Below are 10,385 nucleotides of genomic sequence, written 5' to 3'. Positions count from 1 at the left end.
ATTGGAATGTACCTAAATGGAGCAAAATAAAAGAAAAAAAAAAGAACAAACACTGATTTTTGGTTGATCTGTGGTGTTATTTCTGTTTCGCAACCCCAGCAACTGAGGAGCCTTGGAAAGAAGCATGTGCGTCTATTACAGTGCTGCTCTCTGTGGCGAAGGGTGGTGTGATTATGTTTTGCCTTGACCCTGTTTAAGAAATCAAGTCAAACACTTTTTTTGTGGGGACTGGAAAGGATAGTCTTGGTGGAAAAGTAGTGGTATCTGGAATGGGAATAGGAGAGGTAAGTAAAATGAGCCTTTTTAAAACATTCAATTGCTTGGGAATGGAGAGATTGACCCAGTGGGTGCCCTTACTGCTTTTGTATAGGGCCAAAGTTCCATTCCCAGCATCCATGCTGGGCAACTCACAACTGCATGATACTCTAGCTCCAGGGAATCTGGCATCCTCTTCTGGCTTCCAGGGGCACTTGCAAACACACACACACACACACACACACACACACACACACACACACGTGTGTGTGTGTGTGTGTGTGTGTGTGTGTGCATAAAAGATCAAATCTTTAAAAGAAATTCAGTTGTTTACAAGAAGAAAATGACAACTCATTTTATATTGTGCAACGCCAGTAAAGCAGAGGTGACTATAAGAGAGGACATGCACATACTGATGGGTCTGAGTAAGGTGCTTCTCTGGGAAGGTTGACGGAATAAAACAGTGACTAAGATCCTCCATTTGTCTCTTCCCATAACACATCAACAGTTCAGGTGTTCACATACCAAAGTCAAAGTGTTCTCATAAGTGTTCAGGAAATGTGGGGAGTCCAGACAGAGGGCTTGATTTCAGTGTGTGAAAAATAGTCTGAAGAAGACAGGTAGGGGATAAACAGCCAAACCCAAGTATCCAGAGTAGGGAGGTACCTTCCACACAGGAAGGGAGGGAGATCTAAATCCAGCCCTTAAATTTCAAGCAGTGTGTTTTTTCAACTCAGAAAATGCAAATATCTAGGAAGAGCATTGACACAAACCTTATAGATCTGAGGCAAGAACAGAGACTGCCCTAGCATGACAGAGAATGGGGATGTGGCTACCTGAGACTATCTCTCCACCAAACTTGTGATCTAAAAGCTTATAAAGACAATTTTCGAGATGAAGTGAATAAAGCTATGCTAAGGAATAAGAGGAAAATAAAAACCTGGACAGGAATAAAAGAGATGGCTCAAAAATCGCTATACAAACAAACCTAAATGGTCTAATATAAATTTGGTGCATAAAACATTCATATATTTACTATAAGAACTAAAATCAAATTAATTAGAATAAATCTTCATTAATATGTCGATGTAATCATTTGAATATGTTCGTCCCAGGGAGTGGCACTATGAGGAGGTGTGTCGTTGTTGGAGAAGGTGTGGCCTTGTTAGAGGAAGTACGTCACTGTGGGGGTGGGCTTTGAGATCCTCCCCTAGCTGTCTGGAAGATAGTCTTCTCCAGTTTGTCTTTGGAACAAGATGTAGAACTCTCAGTTCCTCCAGTGCTGTGCCTGTCTGGGTGATGTCCTGCTTTCTGCCATGGTGATATAATGGACTGAACCTTTGAACCTGTAAGCTAGCCACAATTAAATATTGTCCTTTATAAGAGTTGCCTCGGTTATGGTGTCTCTTCCTAGCAATAAAACCCTAAGGAAGACAATACATGAACAGTTTAAAGTGTGAGGAGGAATAGAGCATAGTGAGACACTTTTATGACTATATTTTTGCTTTCCTTTTGTTTGATCTTTGCTATCCATGCTGACTATATTACAAAACATATGGATATAATCAAAATCTCTATTAATAATGTTCATAGTAGCCAGAAAAGCAAAACTCTACAGTGAATGAACCATGGATAATTGATAAGAAATCAAAATGTGCCAGGTAAAATAGCACACAGAGCAGTCACACCAGCACTCCCTCCTCAGTTACCCACAGTGCTCTCTGTTAGCACCATCCCCCATACAAACTGCACTCAAACCTGTGTCAAGGCCTGCTTTCTGGGAATCAAACTCAAGACATCCTGAACATCTGTGACTCTTTTATTAACTGTCTATAAAAATTGCCATTTTTTCCTGGTGAGTTGGCCCTTTAGTCATAATTAAGGCTTCCATTTTTTTCTTCTACTGTATTAATTTATCCAATATTAATGTTGAGACCTGATTTCCTTTTGGGTATCTATGAGTTATATCTGGTGCCTTCCTTTTACTTTTAACTTATCTAGACCTCTGTGTACTTGCATTTACATTGCCTTAGAAGGAATCACTGATATACATGCAACACAGACATAGACACATAGACACATGCACATACACACACATTCACACACAGAAACAGATACAAACACACAGACACATACACACATACAGATACAGATACAGACACACAGACACATATACAGACACAGACACAGACACATACATATATATAGATACAGACACACACATACGAACACAGACACATAGACACAGACATAGACACACAGACACATGCACACATACACACACATTCACACAGAGACATAGATACAAACACACACAGACACATACACACATACAGAGACAGACACATAGACACATATACAGACACAGATACAGACACACATATAGATACAGACATATACACACATACAAACACAGACACATAGACACAGACATAGACACACAGACACATATACACTTACAGATACAGACACATAGACACATATATAGACACAGACATAGACACACAGACACACAGACACACATACACATTCATACACAGAGACATAGATACAGACACTGACACAGATATAGACATACAGACACACACACACACACACACACACACACACACACACGGTGACATGGGTATGAATGTTCCAAAAATATTGTATGCAGTTTTCTTACACACACTCTTGAACTTTGTGAGGAGCAGGGCGAGCCTCCTAATCAGGTCCACCATGTCTTTGGAAATGACTCTGGTCAGAGTGTGCTGTGTGGTTAAGGAGAGGGTGTCTGCATATTCTGCTGGCACCAAAATAAGAATCGGCCTTGCTCTTGCTCACCAGTTTTTCTAGAGAAGCAAGAAAGAAATGAGGGATTAGAGAGACCAAGAGCCACTAGCAGTTAAGTACAAAAAACCCCAAGAAAACAAAACAAAACAAAAAACCAAAAAACAGAACAACAACAATAACAAAAAAGCCAACACTAGAATCTGACTCATTACACACTGTTGGGTCACAAGAGCTTAGCAGAATACCGTTGGGGAGTCTTAATGTTTTTCCTTCTTAGATAACAAAGCACTCAGAGTTGTGGTTTCTAAAGTTCATCATCCCATGGATCTACCTAACTTAGCTGCTTCCTCAGCCTTCCAGCATTGTCAGACACTGGAAGTAGCCCATGGTCATTCTGCAGCATGGCCTCCCTTCCGCTAGGCTCTCTGTCTCTCTCTGTCTGTCTCTGTCTGTCTCTGTCTCTGTCTGTCTCTGTCTCTGTCTGTCTCTGTCTGTCTGTCTCTGTCTCTGTCTCTCTCTGTCTCTCTCTGTCTCTGTGTCTGTCTCTGTGTCTGTCTCTGTGTCTGTCTCTGGATGTACTGTCTCTGTCTCTGTCTCTGTCTCTGTCTCTGTCTCTCTCTGTCTCTCTCTGTCTCTGTCTGTCTCTCTCTCTGTCTCTGTGTCTGTCTCTGTCTCTCTCTCTGGATGTACTGTCTTGTGGATTCATCAACACTGACTTTATGGTTAAAAACATCAGGATATTCTCATCATCAAACCTGACAGAAGCCCATTTCTCATGTAGGTTTTCTCCATAAGGTTCCTCACAGCCTGCTGTGCTCCAAGAAACTGGATATGTCAACATTGCTATGTTAGAGCAATTCAAACAGAAAAACAGACAAATATACAGACAGACACTTAGAAACAAAATATCACAAAGTAGCACTGGCAGACCCCAGAGAGGATGCATGTCAAGTGAGAAAAGAAGATGAAGTTTTTTTTTAAATGGGAATGCTGGAGCTCCACCAGTCAGACTTGCTTTGGACTTTTCCCTACTCTGTATGGATGTCCAAGTGAGCATAGCAGTCTCACAGATGTTGGCCAGGATATTACATGTGCATGTTAACAAAGACATATACTTTCAAATGCAGCATCTATACCCATATGTATTTATAAAAATTTGCAATGAGCTATTTAAAATATAAAAATGCATATGCATGTGTATATTTGTCCTCTCTCTCTCTCTCTCTCTCTCTGTGTGTGTGTGTGTGTGTGTGTGTGTGTGTGTGTGTGTGTGTGTGTGTGTGTGTACGTACCCATGGAGTTTGGAAGAAGATGTGGGATTGTCTAGACCTGAAGTTATAGGTGGTTGGGAGTTGCCTAATGATTGTGCAAGAAACTCCTTTGGAAGGGCAGCAAGCACCTTGAGTGCTAAGCCATCTCTCTCATCCCTGAAATGAGCTATTAAAAAAAAATAGATTCAAGCTGGTTGAATAGAGAATGGCTGTGAGCAAGGGTTGCACACACCACAGGCAGAGAGAAGCAGGATCTCACAGACTGGGCTGTGGAGCTAGGAGATGCATAACAAAAGGCAGAGAGAGCAGGCCAGGCTGTGAGCCCAGAGACTGAAATGTGACACCAGCACAGGGAGTATCAGCAGGAGCAGTGGAACAGGAAATAAAAATGAGACTGACAAAATGAACCTGGGCACAGGAACCTGAAACTGATCCCTGGCTGGGGGTGGGGGTTGGGGGGCGAGCTGGTGGGAGGAGGCTCCCATCTCATGTGAGGCAACACCGATCATTAGAGCCCTGAATTTGACACAGCTAAGAAACATGATACAAAAGGCACTTTGTCTAAATTCCACTAGGAATCTGTGGACTCAAATCAAGGCTGATGGGTTTGAACTGGAGTTGCTGCACTGTACCTGCCACACCCCACCGGGCATAGCCTGCCATAGGACACAACCCAGGGAGAGAGAGAATTCAAAAGCTTTCCCAACAGGGAAGAGAACAGTCTAGTATACATTTTTTAATCTATTGGACTAATATGTGACTTTCGTCTTTTGCTTACTTTTAGTTTGCATATTTACTTTTCTTTTTCTGTTCTTTGTTTCTGTTTGTCTGTCTTTTGATTCTTTACTTGCTTGTTTTCTGAAACAGAGTCTGCTAGGTGTCCTTGGTGTGCCCGGGACTCACTATATACATCAACTGTACATCAGGCAGCCTTTAACTTTGCCTGTCTCTAGCTCCTGAGTGCTAGGATTAAAGTCCCATGACCCCACACAGGTATCCCTTTTCTTTGGTTATTATAGTTTTCAATCTTTATTCTTTCATAAATATCTCTTACTGCTTTTGCTTTAGTTTTCTGTTTCTTGTAGATCTTAAGACCTATCACTTTGGTTTTACACCCATACTGTTGTTGACTTTCTACTGTTCCATCTCCTCCTTACCTATCCCTCCCTCTCTTACTCTTTCTCATCCCCCCTTCTTTTTTGCTTAACTCTGTAACCTTGCATAGCTTTAATTATCTTTAAGTCCTGAGGATGCTAAGAACAGCCTAGCTTCATGTTTTATCTGTTTCCACCTCTGTATTTTCCTTCAGTTGGTATAGACCTACTTTTCCACAGCTTGTGTCCATTCCAGCCTCACACATCAAATACTAGCTCAGTCCACACCACATGGTCCTTGTTCCTCTGCCCTCCACCAAGCAACTGTTATGACATTGGCATGGTGGATGTTGGGTTTATAAAAAGGTAAGGGAGAAGGAATATGTTTGGTGGAGGTGTAGTCAGGTATAGGGGAAGGGAATGACTCCGCAGGCCCATGCTGAGGTGTCTCTTCCCCCTGAGGAACCAGCTACACAGCTGTATAGTATAGAATAGAGTTTAGTCAGGGCAAGGGGAGGGGAGTTGAGAGGGTAGCAGAGACAGCAAAAGGCAGAGAGAGATGGGGGCGAGGGGGGAGAGAGGGAGAAAGGGAGGGAGGGGGAAAGAGGGAAGAGAGAGAGAGAGAGAGAGAGAGAGAGAGAGAGAGAGAGAGAGAGAGAGAGAATAGAGAAGTAGAGGCCAGCCATGAGCAAATGGAGAAGGGGGAAGGGAATGGGGAGGGGGGAAGGAGTGAGGGGACAGAGCAGGATCAAGAAGGCAAGAGCAGGATCTGGCAGAGACTCTCAGGAGACAGATGTATCAGGCTCCTGTCAGCAAGCACTTCTTGTTATTAGAAATACTGTCTGGGCTTGGTGTCTGCATGTGGGATGGATCCCCAGGTGGGGGCAGTCTCTGGATGGCCTTTCCTTCAGTCTCTGCTCCACTCTTTGTCCCTATATTTCCTTTAGACAGGAACAATTCTGGGTTAAAATTTGGAGATGAGTGGGTGGCCCCATTCCTTAAGCAGAGGGCCATGCCTAACCTCTGGATATGGTCTTGACAGGTTCTCCTCCCCTTTGTTGGGTATTTCAGCTAATGCCATCCCTGTGGGGTCCTGGGAGGCTCTTGCTTTCCTGGCATCTGGGACTTTCCGGTGGTTACATGCAGTTCCCCATCCCCCTATGCTACACATCTCTATTCAGTTTCCTGACCCTCTGTACGTCTCCCCGGTCTCCTCCATCTCCTCTATCTCCTCCCGTACCTGATTCTGCCCCACTTCTCTCCCAGTCCCTCCCATCCTCTACTTCCCTTGATTGTTTTGTTCCTCCTTCTAAGTAGGACTGAAGCATCCACTCTTTGGGTTTCCTTCCTCTTGAGCTTCATGTGGCCTGTGAGTTATATTGTAGGTATTCCAAGTTCTTTGCCTAATATCCACTTATCAGTGCATACACACCATGTGTGTTCTTTTGTGACTGAGCTACCTCACTCAGGAAGATATTTTCTAGATTTTTCCATTTGCCTGCAAATTTCATGAAGTCATCATTTTTAATAGCTGAGTAGTATTCCATTGTGTATATATACCCATTTTCTGTATCTGTTGAGGGACATCTGGGTTGTGTCCAATTTCTGGCTATTATAAATAAGGCTGCTATGAAGCTGACCATCAGGCTGATCAAAGGGACCCCAGTGGAGGAGTTAGGGGAAGGACTGAAAGAACTGAGGGGGACTTATCTGGCATCAATGGAAGGGGAGGCTCTTGGTCCTCTGAAGGCTTGTTGCCTCAGTGTAGAGGAATGCTAGGGCGGTGAGGCAGGGTAGGTGGGTATGTGGGGGAGTATCCTCATAGAAGCAGAGTAAGGGGGTGAGAGAGGGAGTTTGTGGATGGGAAACTGGGAAAGGGGGTAACATTTGAAATGTAAATAAATAAAATATCTAATAAAAAAAAGAAATCGGGATTCACCTGTTTTTTGCCTCCAAGCGAATGCATGTTAACATCAAAGACAAAGATCTAATGATGGAGACAACCTAAGATCTAATGATGGAGAAGGCTTTTCAAAAAGTGGAAATCAGAAAGGAAGAAATTCTCTTTGTTCTGACAGACTTCAAATTAATATTAGTCAGCAGTCACAAAGAAGGTTACTTTATACTGATTGAAAGAAAAATTCATCTTGAAGATGTGTATCAATTCTAAACATTCATGTATCAAAACATTAGCAAAACAAAAAAAGTCTTTGTTATTAAACAGATTAAACCCAAGGGAATTATAGTGGGTGACATTGGCACCCCACTGTCACCAATATATAGATTATCCTGACCAAAAACAGAGCACCATCGGAGGTAAATGACATTAATATAAGTCAAATGGATCTAATATTCTTCTGCAGATCATTCCTCCAAACGCTGATTCTTCTCAGCAGCTTATGAGACTTTCTCTATAATAGATAATGATACCCAAAGCAGATTTTAACAAACTTGGGAAAACTGAAGCATTTTTTAAAATTACATCTGGCAATGAAAGGAACCTAGAAATCAACAGCAAAAGAAACTAGAGAACATAAACTCATGGATATTGAACAACACACCTTTGGATGATGAATCGGTAATGAAATTGAAAAAGAAAATTGAAATTTCTCAAAAACTCAACACACTCAAACCTCATAGTCATGATGAAGGCTGTCCTAATAGGGATGTTTATAGCTACAAGTATGTGTGTTATAATTTTTGAGGTGTAAAATAGATCTCTAAACCTAGTCTAACGAGGTTTGAGAGAAAAACAGGACACTTTCCAGTGGACTTTTATATGGTTGGGAGCTTTCTGAGGCTTGAATAAGAGGAGGAAGTCCCTCGCTTTCATCATCAGTTTCTCCATACCCGAGGAAGAAGGGGAAAAGGAGAATTTAGAGGCTCCATATAGTGTCTACTCACTAAAATATTGAATCGATCAGAGGAATATCAGTCTCCATCTTCAAGACTGCGTTTACTCCCTTCTAGGGCAGTTTCTTTCACCTTCCCATTCCTAGCTTTGTGTTCCTTACCAGACCATCCCAGCAACTGGCTTCAGGGACCTCATGAGCCTCTCAAACTGCATACTTCCTACCAGAGAGTTTTCTTTCTCCTCAAAACACCTTTAACTCTGTCTCCACCCCAGCTTTGCCTGACCAGTTTAAACCATCCCACCTCAGTATTGGTGCTCAGTGAGGGTCCACACTGGGACACTGGGGACAATGACATGGATCTGATACGAAGGTAATTGCTTATCTTTCCAAACAGTTAAATAAGAGTATCTTAGAATAACCTTGTTTGGAATTTTAATGGCAACAGTGTTCCTGACCCAAAAACTTAAACTGTTCCCTCCTTCCTTTTACACCTCTGTATGTCTCACCTTAACAATCTCTTGACTTACCAAGCAATCTCTGTGCTCTCTCCCAATCCCACTCATGCTACACACACCACTCAACTACAAACTCCCTCAACCTTCCCACACTGGTGCTCCCCCAACTCAGCTACACTTGTTCTCCTTAAGCCACAAAGTATTCTTCCTCATGATTACTAAACTATTAGATCACTTTCTTTACCTTTTGACTCTCCCTTGCCTGGTCTGGCCCTAACATGGTTTATACTGAACTCAACCAAAATGCAAGAAACCACACAAGACATACCCTATTGCCATCTAGAACACAACTCGAGAGTCAAGGCCCCTCCCACCTAGGACTACCAACAGGCAGACCATATTGCACTAACCAGGGCACTGACTCTAGCCTAAGGATCATTCCTGGTTATTGTTATTTGTGCAAACACCACCTCCTTGTGTAAGAGACATTGTAAGAGACCCCAGGTTTGTTGGGTTTGCAGTTTCTTATTGTTGAACACCATAACCAGATGAAGGGGATCCAGGCTGGCCAATATATGTTCAGTGACCTTATCATTCTTCAGCGATTAGTTCTGTGAAGCTTTCTTGGAGGTAAAAGAGTCCACTGCTCGCTGCCCAGAGACATCTCTGGACAACCTTTTTAACCAGGTCAAAGGGATCCAGAAGTCTCTTTTTAGCCTGGAAGAGTACTTGGTTGAGATTGCCTCTGGAAAAAGCATCTGTCTGGATTTTCTCTTGAATTTCTGCTTTCACAGGGCTGCACTTGATATGACTGAGTCTGTGCTTGAGAAGCTGATGGTGTGTCTTGATCTTTCACCATGTCAGCTGAATTAAATCACTGGTTTAGCAGCCCTAAGTACTTATAGCACACAAGGTAGGACCAGATATATTGACTTGGTTTTCCTGATTAGAATTGGATTAGGTTGTAGTGTTTTTGCTATCCTGCTTTAAGCTCAGGTTAGACCTTGCTACCAGCCTTGCCAGGTTCCCTCAGATCAGAGGAAATGGCCAGGCTCTTCTAAACCTTCCTTGGCTATCACATCCTTCTTTTCACTCCCAGCTCAGAACCCTAAATTTGCAGTCAACTTTAGTTGATCAGTTTTCTTCTCCTTGTTCATCCCCCTAAATCTACCCTCAGCTAATTATGTTTTTAATATCCCATCTGCTACCCTAGGCCCAGTCAGGGAAGCAGTAGATGGCCACTCTGCCCAAGATCTCATATGGCTGATGATTTTTTCTCTCCTAAGCCCTACCCCAAGCATAGCAAATATGTCTCTCCTCCCCTGCATCTGCTAGAAACCTGGAAATTCTGCCTATTCCACCCACCTCATTGGCTACTAGCATCTTTATTGATCAACCAAGAACCAACTGAGAACAGGACTTCAGTGTTCACATGCAGATTCCTGATCAAAACATCAGAACCACCCCTTATGTTAGGTGGTCTATCCTCCATTTGGCTTCACTCTCCAAATCCTCCAAAGATGGCATCCTCCAACCATTCTTGAGGGCAATTATCAGATGTTATATGTACCTATAATAATTTATTTTCATCATCACAATCATTAATACAGAACCAAGTAGAGACAGCATGGCAAATTTCACACGGTGATTTTTTTTCTTATAAGAATTTCTGCCTTGGTTCAG

This window comes from Rattus norvegicus, chromosome 19 (genome assembly GCF_036323735.1).
Source record: "Rattus norvegicus strain BN/NHsdMcwi chromosome 19, GRCr8, whole genome shotgun sequence".
NCBI lineage: Eukaryota > Metazoa > Chordata > Mammalia > Rodentia > Muridae > Rattus > Rattus norvegicus.
Note: the sequence above shows the minus strand (reverse complement) of the source record.